Source organism: Sinocyclocheilus grahami, unplaced genomic scaffold, assembly GCF_001515645.1.
Source record: "Sinocyclocheilus grahami isolate Dianchi unplaced genomic scaffold, SAMN03320097.WGS_v1.1 scaffold29.1, whole genome shotgun sequence".
NCBI lineage: Eukaryota > Metazoa > Chordata > Actinopteri > Cypriniformes > Cyprinidae > Sinocyclocheilus > Sinocyclocheilus grahami.
The window spans coordinates 3,468,193-3,487,707 of record NW_015505208.1 but is presented as its reverse complement, the minus strand read 5'-3'; positions in this window follow the sequence as shown (position 1 = coordinate 3,487,707).

Here is a 19,515-nt window from a genome sequence, read left to right as displayed (position 1 = left end):
ATTTAAAAATGTATTAAAACAAATAAAAAATAACTGTATTTCCGATAGTGGCTTTGTTCTCACAATTGCGACTGTATCTTATGACTGCATCTTCAGATAACAGCATTATGACTTCATATCTCACAATTGCGACTTCACGTGTCAAAATTGTAACTTTATATCTCAAAATTGTGACTGTCTCACAATGTGTCTATATCTCAGTTAGCTACTGTACTTCCCATATTCATATCTCACAATGTTACTATATTTAAAAAATTATCTCACAATTATCTTACATTTCAAAATGTGTCATTATATCTCAAAATGTATGACCTTTTCTCTTAATTGAGACTTTATTTCTCACAATGTGTCTTTATATGTCGCAATTGCAACTGTCAAAATTGTAACTTTATATCTCAAAATTGTGACTTTGTCAAAATTTGCTACTTCCTTTAATTTTGCCTTTTATTTCTGATGACTGTGACTTTATATCTCCCCATGTGACTATTTTAAAAAGGATCTTACACATCACAATGTGTCTTTATATTTCAAAATGTATGTTATTTCTCAAAATTGTGACTTAATTTCTCACAATTGCTCATTTATATCTCAAAATTGTTACTTTATATCTCAGAAACTACAACTTTATATCAAAATTATGATTATATCTTAGTGTGTCAGAATTTGCTGCTTCCTACAATTGTGACTTTATATCTCACAATGTGACTTTATTAAAAAAAAAAAGTAAGATTTATTTTTGGAGTTTCTGCCTTTATGATAGCATAGTAGAGAAAGAGAGAGGGGGACAGGATCAGGAAAGTTTGACAAGCTGGGTCTCGAACTCGAGGCCGAAGCACAACAGCACTATATGGCAGCACACTGCTCAACGAAGCTAATGGTGCCGACTATGTGACTTTATTTCAAAATGATCTTTCAAGTATTTTCACTCTGAGACAGAAGCAGGCTTCCATTCAGTATAAATGATTATTGTAGTCACTAAATATTCATGTTTTTATCTCAAAAGCTCTCTTGAGTTTCTGTTAGATCATCAGACAACGTTATGGCGCATTGAAAGCTTGTCTGATACGAGTTTCCATAGAAGATCATCGTTAAACACAAAACACTGGCTGTTTAGTCATTGACGGATATAGACACTTACTGTCCAGCTTTCTGGAAGCAGTTGGACTCACTGTTATGAAACTCATGACTAGGCCTGTACGGAATCTGTGCCCACAGCATTCCACAAAAAGCTCTGTAGCTTTCCATTCATAAAACTCTAAATATGCCCCTCACCAATCTGTTTTCCTAGTTTGATTATGTTGATGATAACCAGCTGTGACGTCCAGATATATTTTAACACATTTTACCACATTAAAATCCATCCCAACAATATCTCATACCACAATTAGCACAGAAATTGTGAGTAAAGTGTGCTGATTTCATGATAGGCCTGGTGACTTACATGATTGTGTATCTGCTGACTAAAGTTTAAGCTCTGTGACACCAATGAAATGGCAAAAAATAGTGAGATTTGGGTCAAACAAGTCAAACATTAAAGATGGTGTATTTGAACGTGCTTGTGAATGTATGTGGATTTAGTCTGGGCAAACACTGGCTTTTAAAATGAGGTTTTCCATAATGCTGTGTCAGGACACATTGAACTCTCTCTGTGTTTATAGAAGAGTGAGGCTGACCTCCCAGTTCGGACACCCTCCTTCATTTGTCAGTCATGTAGGACTGTTGTAGTTCCCAGTCATCCTCAACATGACCGTGGGTCTTGCAACATGCACTGTGGTGTCGATGCTCAAATGAATCCAAGTGTTGGATCACTTTCTGCTGACTAGTGTTTCACCATTTAACCAGATGGTCTCGCTCCATGGAAACAACATAAACTACACACACAGAGCAACACAAATGACAATGACACAGACACATTTGTGCATGATGATGAAATCATGCTCAGTGTTCTTCTGTTTGTGTCTGATATCATTTTGTAAGATGAGAGATGTACAGAGCACACAATTATTTTGAGATATGGAAGGAAAGGAAGTTAACATAAATACCAAAGAAGAGTTTTATTTGCTCTCATTACAGTCCAGAGGAAATCTGTATTATTCAAAGGTTATAGTTTGAAGACTTCTCAGCATGAACTATGTCTCAGATGATTCATCTAAAATAAATGAGACAATTGTAGACTGTATACAGAATAAAGACTATAAAATGAATTTACGAGGTGTAAATTCTGAGAAAAGTCTCAATTTGATTTCCATTTAATCTTACTGTTTTTAGGAGAACCAACAGAATGATGTTTTCAGATAATAATTCCCTTAATAGACCTTATTGACCCCCATCTGACACAAACCATGATGACTTGATCCACAAATGGTAAATTTTGTAATTTAGATTGTAGTTTGATTGCGTCCTTCAGCAAGTGTGTCAGCCAGAAGTGTCCCACGCAATTTAACATCACCAGTTTCACACAAACATTTAGTCATGAGACATAAAGACGCTTGCACAGGGTTTATCACATGCAATTACATTTAAATCCATCTATCACAGTCCTGCGTCATAGTAAATCAGCCGCACTCTGAAGAGCGAGAGAGAGGCGGTCAGGCGTCAATCTGAATGCACTTGATTGATTCTAAACTCAATGGACCACTTACATGTGATGAATGAATATTTGTTCTGGATGTGTAAACAATACAGGTAATTATGATGAAATGATAACAGCCTGTGCGTAATTCCCATTGTTGACAGGGGAAGTCATTGTGGCGATTAAGGGAGTTTTTGACCTTCAAAGACTCCATTTTTATGTCTCGCAAATAAATGTTTGTGAAGAAATACAGGCAGACAGCTAGATCTCTCTCCAAATTGGTGGACAGTGACACACCTCCCTTAACATTCCCCTCACACGCCCACCCACTGCAAACACAAAGGTGACTGGCTGACCTTGTCCTAGATACTGAGTGCGTCATTGCTTTTATTTACATTCTCATTTGGGCCAAATCCACCATAGATTGGAGGGGAACACGTCCCCCAATATTAAAAATAATGGTCGATCAATATGGGTTTTCCAGTGGTGCATTCTTAAATCGTTACATTCGACTTTCCCCATTTTAAATGTTTGGATTCACATAGACTTTCTAATTCTTCAATGCATTAGAACACTATCAATTACACAATATCCATCTTAAAGTCTCCTTTAAGTATGTTACTAAATAAGATATTCTCAAACCTTTTTTCAGCCGAACCCCTTTGATGTCAAGTATTTACTTGAAGTACAGATTTCAAGTTTAATAATTTAATAACCTTACATAACACCTTTGCATGCTCACAGTTCTCTCATGTCGCTTAATGCTTGAAAGACAAAGGAAAACAAATTTATTTTTTTTATTATTTTAAAATGATTTAAAATTAAAATTAGACATTATGATTTAATTCATTATCTTTTCACCAACCCTGTTGTAAATGATAATTTTACTTCTTGACTTCTTGTCAATGTGGTTTGTTAATTATAGATTATCAAATGATAAGAATAGGTTGCTAGAATCAATAATTTGTGTAAATTCATTATACTAAGTCCAAATATTAGAAATAATCAGTGGTCAAATTCCCTAGAGAGAAGTGCTAAATTGATTTTTATTTTGTATTTTTTTTGGTCCTCCCAAAGTAATTTTTATTGCTTTTTATTAATTTTACTTTGTATTGCTAATTTATTTGTTGCTCTTTTATAGTTCAGACGTTTATAGTTATAACAGATCTATGGTTCATATTATTATACAAAAAATTTAAACAAATGAAATAATTGTAGAGTAAACACTATAAAGTTAATATGGATGGTATTGCTCAGACCATTTGACATATTAACTTCTGAAATTTTGTTTTAATTTTGCTCACTATTTTGTCTGATGTCTAAAACAAACATTTGAGGTATTAAAAAGTTGTATAACGTATTATATTTCTTTACTATAGTTTTTTCTTGAAATCTAATTGCACTCATTTTTAAAATATGAGTTTAGAGTAATAGCCACAGAACTAAAAAAATCATTTATATTAAAACGAAGCCTCGAAAGCATTGTGCTTACGTTGGCAGCACATGTACCAATATTTAACACAGAGAAGATTAGTATGGGACAACACACAAATCCATGGACATATCAGATGTTCTGTACCTAGATGTGTTGTGATTTCACTTCATAAAACACACATTTTCTGCTCTTTTTTTTGGACTCATTGATTGATTGAAGGCAGTTTTGCAGATGTGTCAGATTAAGGACCCTAAGAGAGACAGACGTCTTGACTCCACTGCTGGAGGGGAGTGTTTAGGTGTGCCGTTCTTCAGACACAAGGGAGACGTCTTGATGCGGAAGACTACAACTGTGTTTCCCCTGTGCGTGTGTTTAGATACTTTGTGTTACCGTCTCTTTCAGTCTATTATACTCCTTCCGCCTCAGACAGGCGTCTCTGTCAGCCATTCAGGGAGTGTATCAAAAGTGTGTGAGTCCATATGTCTGTGTATCTGTGTTATTACTGTATTCAATGAGCATGCAGCAGCTGATTTCCTGACTTGAACAAAGCGTGTAGAGAAAGCAGCATTTCCTTGGATTCTTCTCGGTCCACATTGTCCCTTCAACACACACACACACACACAAGAGAGCAGGTAAATGAATATGACGCAGATACACTGCAGGGAAGATTTCAAAAGCATACTCAAACGCCACAAAAAGAGAGAGAAAAAGAGAAGAGAACTTTGTTGAAACATCACAGGTTGACAGTAGGAACTCCACATATGGTCAGCCGGTAGCTGAGCGCGTGGTACATTGTTTATATATTTAATATTTGCGATTTTTCATCTGTCATCAGCGGGTTACACAGTCAAACGTCCGTAAAGAAATAGAAAGACAGTAAATGAGAAAAGAAGGAATATAAAGTGACCAAATGAAAACTTTTGTCCCACTTGCTTTGTTTGAAAGGTAAAATTACGCCAAAGCGACAAAACGTGTCTAGCATTTTTTTTACAGTCTATTTTCTAGCACAAGTTCTAGAATATGACTAGTCGTTTTAAACTAATTCAGTTGAATTGTGTAAAACAATTATATTTTAATCATTTTGCAAGCAATGGCTGTAGGCTACCTGAAAAACTAGTTAACTTTAAATATCTAAGTACTATGAGATGATCATTAGGTGAACCTTTATTCAGTCGAGTACTTTCATTAAGATTCCTTATAAGTACGTTTACATTTTTGAGGCAGTGATTTTGCATGCTTTTAGGTAAGGCCAACCAATTAAATTTTACAGCAAAGACATAGAACTAAAGGCCTCTGTTAGGAGGCCTCTAAAGGAACCCTTTCTCCGGAAACTGCTGAGGGTACAGAGCGTATCCATCACCAACACACTGGTCATAGCCAAAATGTGTGCGTATGCCACATAAAAAAAAAAAAAAAAACGGGTTTTGCTTTTGTTGTTCATTTCCTCGGTAAACGGAGGTGGTTCTAGTGAACAAAAGGCACTCTGTTCCACCCTAATCAGCTGACCCATGAGCATGAGTGGGCATCTCAGAGGACCTCCTACAGGCAGACGTCAATTTAGACTGGCACAAGCTCCCTAAAGCTCTCAAGTGCCACCCAATGACACTCATCTGATGATTGCTTTGCAAGGCTGTGATGGCTTTATTCTTTATATGTGTGATCTATTATGCTTTCTTGCTGTCTAGCAGGCCATGAGCATGACAGTGATTTTTACTGTTGTTTTGAAACCAACCTTCTCTCTCCCCTCTAAAATTCTTCATTGATCCTCTACTAATCATTAATTCTCTCCTTACGTTTGTGTTGATTTCCAGTGTTTGGGAGTATCGTGAATGCTGTGCGTCACAGGAGCACTCCGACACGTCGTCTCCATCCAGACATTGTTTTGGTTTCTGTGTTTGGATGGGTATGTTACACCAACGAGCAAATGCACATACTTACCCCTACACACACTTTGTAGGAATGTCTGCAAATAACATGTTTGTGAAGAGGTTATTAGAGGTTATAAATATAGGTAACTAATCCCATATCTTTGGGCAGAGAAAGAGAGAGAGTTGAGTGGTTGGTTTAGAAAAAAACAAGGTTTCTGCAGGTTGCTTTATTTGCTAATGAGGTCATTATCCGGTTGGAAAAACATATTTCACCCCAACATCAAAAGAAGAATTTTGCTTTGAATGAGGAAAACCAAAGCATATTTTAAGATGCTTTTTGCACTGTGACACTATTATCACCACCTTTCCCCCAAATTGTCCTTACTGTACATTAAATAAATTATTTTCATATTGAAGATAATCAATAAAACTAGATAATAACAATAAATTAAAGACAGTTTAAATTGAAAATTGTTTATATATCATTGTAGTATTTGTTGGGTCTATTTTAATTAAAAAAGAATACTTACTTAGATAGGATGGTTTATATTACTGTATTACATTTTTTTTCCACTTTAAAGTCATGCTAATTTTAGGGCTAAATTTATTTACATAATTGTCTTGACTGTAATGTCAAAATGCAAAAAGCTTATTGGTCCTAAAATAGATTTCATTGTCTTTATGCAAAATATGTATTTTTTGATTTTGGGCTGAATCATAACCTTTCAGAATATTTCTTTGTAAGATTCACCCCACCGCTAAATGACCCATGATGGTCTTTGACTCATCATACACAGAAGCCTGACCTTGCACATATATGGGGTCATCAGAGCTCTTATAAATCTGCCAACAGACATTCAGATGTCAGAGCCCACTTTCCGGGATAATTCCCAGCATATTCCTAGCAAAAAAGATACCAGGATTGCACTGTCAACCTCTCTCTGTGTCCAACAATAAAGAGGCACTAAAAATAACAACAATCTGCAAGTGAAAGAGACAGGAAAGAGAGATGACACTCCATTTGTGAGAGTCTTGTGGCAGTTTGTTTTATGCTTACTACTGGATACACTGAAGTTATTGTTTGAGCTAGTGTATTTGTCATTTACATACAACTTGTGTGTATACCCTTGTGTATATGTGTGTGAGCACACGGTGGGGTCGAAAAGTTTCAGATCACATTGAAAATCTGTGATTGAAAATCTAAATAAAATCTGGAAATAAACAAACAAACAAAAAAAGAACCAAATAAAAGTTATGATGTACAATGCAAATGTTTTTACTAGTAAAATTATTCTGCTGATTATATAATTTGTTAAAAAAAAGTGCTGAATTAAAATAAGGAAAATAAAAGCATTTCCACTGGTGTCCTCAGACTTTTAGACCCCACTGTATGTCTTTTTCCTGCGGAGCTGTGCATTGTGAGTAGAGTTGTGTGTGACTCTTGACCCTGAGCTGTGCTGTGCAGACGGCCGTCTCCAGCTCTTCTCAGCTACTTCCTGTCCATACACACCCCTCTTCCTGTCCATAGAGTGAAGCTATTTTAAAGCCAGCGAAGACCTGGAATGGCATAAAAGAAGCCAAGAGTTTAGACATACTGACTGCTGACTGTGTGTGTGTGTGTGTTTGTGTGTGTGTGTGTGTGTGTGTGTGTGTGTGTAAGAGAGGAAGGATTCCATCGGCTTTATGGCTGTGATGATTGAGGAAATCAGGAGAGGATGAGAACAATGACCTCACTGTTCTTCCTCAATCCTCTTCTAATAAGGAAATTACAGTTTTTTTCAAAAGATTATTTTTGTAATTTGTTGATATGAGAGAGCTGATTGCGAAGACAAAGACCTAAATTAACCAAATGTAGAATGACCTAGTTTTACCTTGGATTTGCCAATAGTAATTTTGTTAAAGACGTAAATAAAAATGACTAATTATAAACCCATTATTCACTCCTTTAAACTGTTTTTCTGCTTTAGAATATTAATGAGTGAAGAAAACTGCAGTGCCACAGAAACATCAGAAGGAACAAATATAGTGGACACAATAAAATCACACAGACATACGTTAAGGTAAGTGTCAGCTATATAATGTATAATGAAGGTGTATTTTGACCAAAATATGAAACTTTGTTATATATATATATATATATTAGTTTGTGTTAAATTATCCTTGTCTTATTTCCTGGGCAATAATGGTAAATGGTTCAATAGTAGTTTAGTGAAGTAAAGCGAGTTTATTTTGTTTACTAAGTTTGTGTGGAGAAGGCCAGAAGCACGTGGTTCACATTAGCACCATCATGCTTTGCACACTTACAGAACAAACACACTCATGCATCACATGATCTTTTTGAAAAGATCAGTCAGAAAGAAATGTACAGAATGAAGAAATGATGAAGTGTGATAAATCACCAACAGTGTCAGTGTGCAAGCTGGAGATTTCACAATAAAATGCAAAGGGAAATGCAGTGTATTGTGTAGATATTTCAGAACAGGAAGAACATGTCAGAAGTTTTCTAACTTTTCCCTTAATGTGGGAATAAAGCTGTTTGTCAGGGCTGATGAGTATAAAGTTACTTCATGTTTGGCTATGACGTTATATATTCAACATGCATTTCAAGATAATTCATTAGAAAATGTTCATGTTGGTACCCATATTACATTTGAAAGAATTGTGAATCTTAAATTTTGATCCAAAATGTTTTGTAGAGGGTTTTTCACAATACAAATGTCTCCAGTGCAGTTTTACAGAGAATATAATGGTGCCCTACAAACCACCATTGTGCAAGCCAAAAGACCACAAAAAATCCTTCTAAAATTAAAACAGACTTTTTAGAAAAATTTGCAGAAGCACAGTAAAATATATATTCAAAAAAGAACTGTAACCCAAAATCAAATGCACATGGACAATAGACATATCATCATGATGTAAGATGAGATGTTTCATCATGTCCAACACTTTCTACCTAAATGTTGACATGCACAAATATTTTGACAAGAGAGGCAGTGACCTTGCTGTTGTGTAATATGGTTGTGGAGAGATGATTGCATTAGTGGTCTCATTCATGTACACACAGTCTAAGAGGCCATTGGCCGTCAATGCGGACTAAACCAGACATTGTAATCAAATTCACCACAGGAATCTGCCCCAAACTAACACTAAAGAGAAAAAAGCACAACATGGAAATCATGGACACCACTAGAGCCCAAAAAAGTGCAGTTAGACATTTCAAGGGTAAGTACAAAGGAAAACTATATGCAAAAACTAATTTCAGAAAGACCAATTAGTGCAGAATCTACAAGATAGAATTGAGATACTCGCACATGCTACATTCTACCAGCATCAGATTAAGAAGATGCTGATTGTCAGTCTTACATAAGCCAGGCCAAGAGAGAGAGAGACCGGACAGCCTGTCTCCTCCTGCCTTTGGCCCTCAGGGTGGAGGGAACCGGCTGACTTACCGTCTCTTCAGCCCCCTTAACAAGCACAGCATCCCCCCCAAACGCAGGTTACACAAGGATCTTCACCAGCAGTGATTCACAGTGGTAATTTGTCTATGTTTTTAGGATCAGCCTTAAGGCCTGAATGTCTGGGACTTGATGTGATATTAGAATTTAACTGTTTTACCATCATTTTTATTTATTTTATCTGATTATTTTGTTTATACAGATGATATTCTGCAGATTAAAATATAAGAAGGGAGCCAGAAAAAAAAAACAGAGGAGGAAGGGAGAAATAAAAGAGAAGACGGCCTAACAAAAAGAGTTGCAATAGACAGTTATTCTTAATTCTTAATTCAGATATCCTTAACAGATTCTTAACAGCTGTTTGTGATGTTCTTTGCTGAAGTTTTCCTTACTCTTTGTACATTCTGAAATGTTCTGTGAATTTGCATACTAATCAGTGAAGATGGGAGATAATTAAATGATGCTGTCACTGGCAATGAATGCTTCTGGAATAAGTGATAAACAAACAAAACGTTTATTTTATCACAGGTAATTGCCTCTAATCTAGTTTTCAGAATTTTTTTTTTTTTTTTTTTTTGTAGTGGTGGTTAGCAGTGTGACGCATTGCAATTTCAGATCAATTTATATGAATTGAGATGTGGTGTTTCTCAGCAGATCAAATTGAATTCAGTTTTGCCTTCAAGTACCAAGAACACACACATTTATAAAGCTGCTGTTGAAAATTGGGGCTCAGAATTAAGGAAGTTCATTGCTCAGGGTGATTTTTAGAGGTAATATGCTTTTTGGTCTTACTGCTGGCTACCAGAATGCCATTTTATTCCATTATGTGGCTTTCTCAAGCCAAAATGCCAAAAATAAAAATGCTGCTGTTATTTACTCACCCTAATGCTGTTCCAAACAAGAGTTCATAGTCAACACAGGCTGTCAGGCTCCCCAAAAAAGTACAATAAAAGCGGTCCATATAACTTAGTCCTTATATTCCAAGTCTTCCGAAGCCATATGACAGTTCGGCACCATGAACTTACCCAAAATTAAAGTCTGTATTTTTGGATATATTCAGCTCTCAGATCAAATATAGCACTGATTATGCAGGTTTGGTGAAATGATGAATCAGTGATGTTTGATATTATTGATGTATTTGACAGCTCATGGTCGTTTTTAAAAAAAAAACGATTCTTGACGATTCTTTGAAAATTCTCTTTTATGTTTTTCACAGATTAAATGCGGCTTTGGAGCGATATGAAGGTAAATAATGACAGAATTTTCTTCGCTTTAATACATCAAATGCTCACTAGAATGTGAATGTAGAAACTTCTCCACGAAAGTTGCCTGTTTCACTCTGTCCCGTGAGAGGCGGATGCTGTTGCTGGGATATTGTTGCCTAGATACCATTGTTTCCATGTGGGGCCTGTATCATTGTGTGGTCAGATGAGACCCTTACAGTTGTGTGACGTCAAGTTCCAGCCAATCAGCACGCAGGATGAGTTGAGGGGTGCTTACGCAACTTGTAAGAGCACACAGCGTGCATACAAATCATTTTGGTGCACACACAGTCAGAATACTGATCAGCCCAACACACACAACAGTGCTGCACTGAATTAGAAATGTTTCCAGCTATAACAAAAGAATGAAATTAACTAATTAGTTTTCATTCATACAGCTCAAAGCAGCACTGTCGACTTGAAAACCGTACAATACACTTCCTATGCCGCAAACTCCTAAAAAAAACGTGGCTGACAACACTCCTGACATCTGTTAAACTAACTGCTTTCATATTAGCTATTATAGTGAGCCAGGAAAGAGCTCAAATAATTTTATTTTGTACGGTAATATCTGTTTTGGGGTGATCTGATCACAAGTTGCTTACATTTAATATGGGTGCAAATGGGGTCCAATGTGTCTTTTGATTGATGACTCACATCGCATTTAAGGGGCTCAGGATGTGTGATCATGACTGTTTTCTCATACAGATTAAGCCTTGTAAGTCCTGTCCTGATAAAGCTCTGGGCAGCCTGAAGCTGGAACTCCAGATGGGATCAAGGAAGTCAAGGGTACCGGATCTTCACTAATGCTTCAGGAAATTTGTGAGTCATCCTGTTGGACCTCTATAGCAGCTGACATACTTGTCTGATGGACAGAGTGATAAAGCGAGATGATTTTTGTGAGGTGATGTAACCCACGTTTTGCACACACTGTAAATTATTCATCAAATAATTGTGCTTCTGAACTTTTAAAAGTTCATCAGAAATTAATACTTTTATTCAGCAAGGATGCATTAAATTGATCAGAAGTTACAGTAAAGACTTTGACATTGTTACCAAAGATTTCTATTTCAAATAAATGCTTTTCTTTTGAACTTTATATTCATCAAATAATCATGAAAATGTTTCCACATCACAGCATTGATAATAATAAATGTTTCTTGAGCACCAGTCAGCATATTAGAATGATTTCCGAAGGATCATGTGTAACTGGAGACTGGAGTAATGATGCTGAAAATTCAGCTTTAACATCGCAGGAATAAATTTCATTTTACATTATATTAAAATAGAAAACAGTTATTTTAAATAGTAATTATGTTTCAAAATATTGCTGTTTTACTGTATTTTGGATCAAATGAATGCAGCCTTGGTGAGCAATAAAAAAAATCTTACCAACCCCGAAACTTTTCAGCTGTAGAGTTATTAGAGATTGAAGAATATTATAAGAAATTACTTGTTTGCAGCAAGATTTTAAGTTTAATCATTTTTTAAAATTTTCAGTTTAAGAATTGAAACACGTTGCTGGCACACTGTTCATGCCAACAAAAAATTTATAAATATTGATTCTTTTCACCATTTTGCTGAATTTCGTGCCAAAATCTGATGAAGAGCATATGGCTTTAAACATCTGTTTGATGAGGAAATGAATAAATATTTTTAAAAGCAACATCATGTTTTGATATTTTTTGTCACGTACCTGTATTAGTCATGTTTGGATGTGCATGCTTCACTGCATTCAGAATGTTTCAGAATTACTCAGTTGTGCACATACAACACATAGTGTGTAAAAACACATGAACACATAATTCACACAAATCCATTCAAACACACATTCAGACCATGTTCAAGTAACCTCATAGCTTTGTAATATGTTGAAGGATGTTAGATCGGAAAAGAGTAGAAATCTGAGTTTGTGTGTGTGTTGAAGGTCATTTTGAAGGGCAGTGGAATGTTATCAGCGCTGGTTCTAATGCCAGGAAGACTTTTTTTGAGTTATGTTATGTTGTACAATGGCATTCCACACACTGGACAATAAATGACCACTAAGCCTCTAGGAAACAATGCAGGGTGTGTGTGTACTGTGTATGCATGTATGATATCCTCTGCATTTTTAACCTGGTGCCACAAAACTGCAGCAGAGAAGTGAAACTAGGTTAAGATCCCACTTCAGGCTGTCTGTAAAATCTACAGATCTGACAGGTTTCAAGGAACTGTGAGAACGGCTTGCCTGTGAGGAAGCGAGAGATTTGTTGAGAGGATGCTCACTTCTGTCATTCTTTGGGTCATTAACATTCTCTCTATCTTAACTCTTCTCGATATTGAACAGTTTAGCATTTCGGACAATGCCGATATAAATTGGGGGTGACTTTGGACCAATCAGCTGTGAGACTGAGGTGTGTTTCTCTTTTTTTTTTCTCAACAGTGAGAATCCAGGCCAAGTCCTTTGGGATCTCTCTGCTCATATCCAATTCACTTTAACACAAGCCGTCCTTTCTGCTCTGTCTCAAATTTATTGTTTTCATCTCTCTGACTCATCTCTCTCTCCAGCCTTCTCTTTTCCTTTCTATCTTGGTTAAGTATTCTCTTTGTATGGTCTTGTCTGGGTTGTGAGTGACTCCTTGTCATTAGTTTTAAGTCAGTGGAGGCATTTCCACAAATGAGCGAAGAAACGCTGTCCAGCTGCAATCCTCTTACAGTCAACTGCTGTTATCTAGTTTACAAGAGTTGCACATTCACTGCATACAGAGTACGCTCAATATCATACTGCAATGTTTTCCAGAAAAAATTTAGCAGGATAAATGTATCTGAGAAGCAAAACTGCATGAGATATTAAGGAAATAGTTCACCGAAAAATGTCCATGCTTTTTTTTCTCCATGCACTAAAATTGGATGGGGATCAGGGAACTATTCACTCCTGTTGTTTTTACTTATTTTAAGCATGAATCTCCTTAAATATAGTTAATAGTATCAATGTAAACACGTTTTCATCATATGTTAGGCTTATACCATTTCCATCCAATTATGTGGTTTTAGAATATAGAGCGGTTTAACACTTTTAAATGCGGTATTGACCAATCAGCATCCAGAAATGGAATTATCCATTTAATAATTATAATCTATTCCATTTTATTATCATTTTTTAATTAAATAATTTGAACTAAATCGTTTTAAAAAGTAAAAAAAACAATGTATAATGATGTATAAAAAAGAAAGTATAATAAATTGTGAGATAAGACAGAAAGAAGAAGTAGGTTTTATAATTATATTGATTTTATGTAAGCCTGTAAATGAAGTTTGTTTAGATGACTGTTGAGAACAAGAACAAAACAGTTGTGCAACTATGGAAAATCCTCAATGCAGTTTTGTATTTACTTAAAGACATTAGAGCTATACTGTGACAAGAGCTTAATATAGACTATCAAAATAATGGGATTCTCCTCCCCCTATCCCTGCTGCTAATGGTCTGTGCAGAGAAAGGGTCTGTGCAGCAGCATATGTCTATGGCTTAACCTCATGTCATGTTTGACACGGTCACTTTCACGCTCTTAAGCATGAAATGCACTCAAACACATGCCATGCATCCAGTCTGTTGTTGTGTCAGTCAGGGCATAATCAATCTGTCCCTCAATCATTCTCTCTGTGTGCAGAGAATGTGAAAGACCATCAGATATACAATCCTCCTGCTTTTGTACACTTATGCTGTCATTTAAGCCAGTCCAGCAGGTTACATTCAGTTTATAACGGGTTTTAATAAGTGTATATAGAAATTGGGAGGTTGTAAATATATGTTTGAGAGTAGCATCTGATTTAGCATATAATACAAAAATATGGAGTTTTCACAATAAGTGTTTGGACATGCTTACAAAATGCTTAAATGTCATTCTGTTAGATAACAACTTATCAAATCAATGGATATGTAAAACAAATTATGTTAGACCTTTTTAGCTCCTTCTTTAAAGGATGACCAAATGCTATGAGCCCTAATTGGTCTGTTCACTTATGCTTGATTCATTGCACTGAATCAGTTGGTTCGGACAGTCTGCATTTCATATCTTGCACAGTGTTATTTTAATATTATTTATATACAATTATAGTATACTTATATATTAATATTTTGAAGTAACTTTATTTTAGATTTTAATTATGGTTTAATTAAAATTTTTGTATTTTATTATTAGTAATTTTAGAAATGTACGCGCTTTTGATATTTATATTAGTATTTTTTTCTGAATATTTCTATTTATCTATAATTATTTTCATTTCAGGTATATTTTTTAGTAATTTTATTACTTAAACTTTATTGAAACTTTATTTTAGTTAGCTGCCAAGGGAATATTTCTAATTTTTGTTTAAGTTAAGTTTAAGTTAACATATTTTTACATTTTTCATTTAATATTTATATTTTGTTTTATTTCATGTTTATGTCAGTTACAGTTTTAATAGTTGTAGTTAAAAATAATTCTCATATAGCATTGGAGAAGTCTGATTCATACTAGTGAATTCGTTTTTTTGGATGATCCTTTTTCTCATTCATTTTAGTAAATCAATTCATTCCGATGTAAATGAACAGGGGGAAAAAAATTTGTTTTCATAAATTAGGGTACCTTTATTTATAATTTACCTCTGAGTTTGATACTGTCACTCTAATTTGGATGATTCAGTTATTCATACACAAACCTCAGTCACTGGATAATTTAATTTTTTTTTATTTTTGTAAAAGCATATTGCTCTTTTAAATAACTTGTAATAACCTGTTTTTGTTTGTAGCTTGTTGTGTAACTTGACTGTAGATTTGATATTTTGTTATCTAACACAATGAAATGTAAACATTCTAACTGTGGATTTTTAAAATTCATTTTCTAGCCATTGTAAACGGTCAAACAGGAAAATTTAGAAGTCAAGTCTTGCATCCCTGTATTTTGAACAGCAAATCAAACCTTTGTTTATAAGATTATATGAGCATAAAATGTGTATGTGTGTGTGGGAGAGAGTCAGTGCTTCCATACACACCTCTAATGCACAGAGACGACACACACAAACACACACTCCTTTCACAGATGCCCCTGCCGAAGCATCACGATACGTCTCTGCTCTTTTCACTCCCACACTCGTCTCACTCTCGCCGCAGAAGTCTGAGAAACACTGAATCCTGGGAGATTCAGAATCTTAATGACTCGTCATGTTTGAAAATCTGACACGCTGGCACATACTGGCTGTTCAGCTAAAGATGTCGGCGACATCGGTTTTATCTCGCTAGCTGCTCTAGACCACATTCTGCAATTGTTTTCTTTGAGAAGTGCCAATGCTTGCGTATAAATGAACAAAAATGTGCATATTGTGGTGTGGAGATTACATTTCTAATTTACCTTCCTGTCAGCGGCCTTGAATATCAGCCATTGCAGTCATTTTTATCCTACATTCACACACACACATACACACTTAGTACCAAGATGAGCCAATGCATCAGTCACAGCGACTCCTCCCACTCCACCTGTCAACCTTCCAGCCTTGCCATCTCTCCATCTCTCTCTCTGTTTCTTTCAGTTTGGGTGCTATATTAGCATATGTACCACTACCTTATAAACTTTTTAAATGGAAAACTGGAGCAAAATTGTGCGTCTTTCCCTTTTTGTATGCATAATTATGCCAATGTATCCGATTCGATACGCCCGTCTGTCTGGCCTGATTTCATGTCATGCATTTTACATCTCAGGTTTGGTAAAGTGAGATTTCACGTTCTCACGTGTTACTTATTCTGTTTGGCTCTGATGCATCATCAGCACGTGAGGGGAAAGAAGCTATTCTGAGAATGGGAAGAGAGAGAAAAAAGAAAAGAGAGAGAAACTGTGTCCCCAAAGATATCTTGCCTTCCCTGTAGCATAGAGAGAGATGAGCAGAGAATCATGTTTATTTTATAAGGCTCACGCTCTCTCTTTTATGTGTGTGTGTTTGTGTTAGAGAGAGAGAGAGAGTAACTTTGAAAAGAAGCTGAGCATTTGGAAGGAGAAGAGAGGATAAGAGGGCAGATGATGTTGTTGGTATCATGGTCCCTGTGGTTTTTTTGGACTGAGGTACTGAAGGCCAAAACGCTCCAACAATGATCTAATCTTTTCCACAAAACACAGCTCAAATTACACTACACACACACACAGAGAGAGAGAGAGAGAGATAACAGAGGATGACTCAACATTTATATGAAGTGATGTGAGGAAGAGGGGGACATTTATCTCCAGAACACCACTTATGAGCAAATAACTATGACTAGTCATGATTCTGTCGTTTTCATTTCCAAATAACTTTCCCACAGAAAAGAAAGATCGCAGATGTGATCTGCTTAATATTTAAATTGATTCAATGGGTTTAAATAGAGAGCAAACTGACATTTGCTCGAGTCTTCTGTTGCTTGAATTTTTCTTCTGAGAAATAGTTCGTTAGTTGAGATCTCAATATGAACTCATCAGATTCTTCTGAGACTAAATTATCTCTATATTTTTACTGTATTAAAGAAATTTGAACAAACTGATTTTAGGAGTAACATCTATTGATACCTACACTACCGTTCAATGGTTTGGGGTCACTGCGATTTTTCGTTTTGACAAAAATGAATAATGTTATTCAGCAGTGATGCATTCATTTGATCCAAATTTACAGTAAAGACATTTATAATGTTACAAAAGGTTTACATTTCAAATAAATGATGTTCTGCTCTTTCTATTCATCAAAGAATCCTGAAAAATGTATCACAAAAATAAAAAATTAAGCAGCACTACTGATTTCAACACTGATAATAATAAGAAATGTTTCTTGAGCCCCAAATCTACATTTTATAATGATTTCTGTGAGAAAAAACTTCACAAACTTCAAAAGGTTATTGCAAAAAGATATTACTGTTATTTTTGATCAAATAAATGCATCATAAGAGACTAAAATGTAAACGCAGTATGTATGAAACATAACTGAAAGCTCCTTTTCAGTCTCTTGAGCTACGAACAGACATTGATCAAGCAAAAATGTCCTTTAGATTAATTGCATAATTCCTTTCCATTTCAAGATACATTCACACTACAGTTCCCTACATTTCCATTTCTCTCTCTCCTGTTGCTCTGTATAGTTTTGATCTTCGGATTTGTATCTCAGAATAACAACTTGAGACTAGTGAGAAACCCACTTCAAAGAGATATGAAGGCACAAGAGAGAGAAATAGAGGTTCTGTCTGGTCTATGTGTCAATTTATGTCAAAATGATGAGTTTTAATGTCTTATCTTGCATACAAGAAGAAAAACATTTCTTTTGCTGAAGTTGTTTGGGTTGTATATGCCGTGTGCCTGACAGACTCAATTCATTGGATAGTATGGCCAGTGTGCTGATGAATAAACTACTCTATAAATAATAGATGCCCTCTGCTACACTGTGCTTTGATTACTAAATATATGTATACAGATATCGATTGATTAAAGGTACAATCCAATGGCAATGATATTTGTAAAGACTTAAAAGATGTGCTCCCACTCGCAAATCTGCATTTTGATGGGTAAAGTCAACCCAGATTGTGTGTGCACTTTTCCTAAATGTTATAACTAATTGTCTGTCCTCAAAAATATAATAACCAGGAATAATCCAACCAAGTTTGGTGTCTAAAAAAATACTGTGGTCTAATGGGTCATTCTTATACAATGTGAAGCAGCTGTTTCTCCAAATAACACACCAGGAAATAATGCAGATTTATTTGACTTATGGATATCTGAAATCGCTCGCTTTTCCTACGTTTCATATTTCACGGAGCAACTGATTATATCAGACAGATTATATGAGACTCCTTTCACTGCTAAAACTGATGCATCACCTGTTTTTTATTTATTTATTTATTTATTTATTTTAATGAGAAACGAAGAGCGTGAGCCATGAAATGCATATAATAATCATATTTTCCAACAGCAGTTTATTCTTTGGTGGCTTCTAGCTCTTTGCAGGGTATTTTGGGTTTGATTGGGCAGAGTAGACAGCAAGATCAGTGATATGCATAAAATGAATACCTCTTTTGTCCAGGATGAAAGACGTTTTTCTTTCTTTCTTTCTTTCTTTCTTTCTCAGGTCTGTTATAGTGAATCAGACAGCTCTCACAGTCAAGATGGGAAATGCATTTTCTCCTTATCTGTAATTTGTGAAATTGCCTTTGTATGGCATTTTATCTTTCTGTCATCTCCAAAAAGAAGAAAATATTTTTCTTTTGTGTGTGTGTGGGATTCAGATTTCTTTGATGTAGGTTTAGAGCTATGAGTCATATAGGTTACACAAGGTTTGTCATCCACACAAATCAAGTAAATGACCACTGAGATTTCACAAAATTATTTGCCAGCTGTGTTCGCATGATGAAAAAAAAATAGTCACTACACACAGTGCCAGGCTACTTGAAACTGTCAATTCATAAACAATTCTCAATTAATTCATGCCATGACAGTTTAGTTGCTATTTTTGCTAGCCTGTTTATTATCCCTGTTATAGTCTTTAAAAAAATTATTTACTCTTTTGTCTTATTTTTAATAGTCTTTTTTGTTAATTACTATTTATATTACATTTACATAATACATTTATGCATTAAATTGTATTCAATGTATATATTTAATCAGTTCATGCTTTCAAACCTTTTTAGATGCATTTCCAGACCTCTACATTTTATTACATTTTTAGACATTTTAACGTATTTATATATTTTTTTATAGTACAGCATACAACATATAAATATTTATTGTTTTATACAATTTAATGAATAATAATTATATAGATTGTTACATTGTATTGTTTATTGCATTGTTATTGTATATAATTATAGTAATATTTATTACTAATAATGATGTTATATTTTATTTAATAGGTGGGGTGGTTTTATGTTACAATATACTGTGTATATATATATGTATATATA